Consider the following 1,725-nt stretch of genomic DNA (forward strand, 5'->3'; position numbering starts at 1 on the left):
TGTAGGTAGACTAAGAGGTAATAAAACATATTTTAAAATACCTGTTCTGTATATGACAAAATATTGATGGTATACTTGGTAAGACCAGAGAAGAACTACAAAAAAGAAGAACTAAAGCAATTAAACATTTGAATAGAACTTCAAGATAGCGATTAAGGAGGTGCTTCAGAAGATAGACAAAAAAAATTTTTTGAGGACTTTCCAGATGTCATCACTGGTTCACATATATAATTTCTTCTGATTCTGTGAGAACACTGTGAGGTGTGGAGTATCAGGGTCCCATCTTACAGACAACAAAGTACATTGGGAGGGTAAAGAGATTGTCCAGAGTAAATGGCAGGAGGAGAACTGAACCTAGGTTTGTAGACTCAAAATCTCTTCTTCTTGTGTTATTGCACTAATAAGCAGTGACATTTCCTACCTTATCTCATTTTTTATTTTTTAATATAAGACATTTTATATCTTATATACATTATATATCTTAGATCTCATCATTCTATAAAAAAATCTGAGTGTTATTCTGATAGGAAGTCACTTTTCCTGAGAATGGCATTTATAGATGCATAGCCTGTTTCTCTGTGATGTCCAATAAAGCTTACGGACATAAAAATATTTTTAGAATATTACTGGGAATAAATTTTAGGTGATATTTTAATTGTTAAGTTAAAAGTGGCACCCTGTGTCCACTTTGACTTTGTATCCCACTGATGCCACCCACCACTTCCATAGGGGGTTCAGGAGATAGCTGACTCCCTGGTGTAGAGGTGGGGGGCACTTCTGGAAGGTGGTGGAGGAAAACTTTAAAAAAGCTCTGGTGGTGCTCGCTTCAACAGCACATTTACTAAAATTGGAATGATGCAGAGAAGATTAACATGGCCCCTGCATAAGGATAACACATAAATTTGTGATGCATTCCATATTAAAAAAGGGGCGCCTGGGTGGCTCAGTGGGTTAAGCCGCTGCCTTCGGCTCAGGTCATGATCTCGGGGTTCTGGGATCGAGTCCCGCATCGGGCTCTCTGCTCAGCAGGGAGCCTGCTTTCCTCTCTCTCTCTCTGCCTGCCTCTCTGTCTACCTGTGATCTCTTTCTGTCAAATAAATAAATAAAATCTTAAAAAAAAAAAAGCAAGCAAACAAGCTTGGGTGGCTGTGCTGGGCATGGAGATGCAAGGGAGGATTTGTTGCCCTTGGTTCTGGGAGTGATGTCAGAAGACAGCCTCCAGCACTCAGCCCCTTTGGGAGTTGCCTCACCCATGGGCACGCATTCCAGGGGTTTGCCCACTTCCAATAACCGACTGAGGCAGAGGGTAAAAGTGCAGCTTTTTTGGACCCATTGGAGGCCAACTCTGAGGGGTTATTTGCTCCAGCATGTCCCATGGAGTCAGCTGAGGCTATTGGACTAGCATCGCAGCCAGACTTCTCCCTGTGCCCACTGCCACTTCCTTTCTCTCCCTTCCAGAGGTGTGGATCCCAGAGGCATTCCCTATTTAACATCCTGAACCCTAAACTCTTTCTCAGAGTCTACTTCTTGGAGAACTTGAACTGCAACGGTTCAGTTTATCTATGCTTGCTTTTGGAGCAGGGGTGGGTAATTTTCTGTAAAGAGCCAGACAGTAAATATTTCAGCCCTTGCAGTCCAACCCTGTCTTTGTAGTGTGAAAGCAGCCATAGATAATATGTGGATAAATGAGCATGGCTGTGTTCCAATAAAACTTTATTTACAAAA

General features: G+C 42.0%; 1 non-coding gene across 1 annotated transcript; it reads left to right on the plus strand.

The window, feature by feature from the left end:
• Positions 1–817: 817 nt before the first annotated feature.
• On the plus strand, positions 818–924 carry LOC122914788. Its single transcript, XR_006385866.1, has one exon. It is a non-coding gene; the product is annotated as a U6 spliceosomal RNA (small nuclear RNA).
• Positions 925–1,725: the final 801 nt, after the last annotated feature.

This window comes from Neovison vison, chromosome 7, assembly GCF_020171115.1.
Source record: "Neovison vison isolate M4711 chromosome 7, ASM_NN_V1, whole genome shotgun sequence".
Classification (NCBI taxonomy): Eukaryota; Metazoa; Chordata; class Mammalia; order Carnivora; family Mustelidae; genus Neogale; species Neogale vison.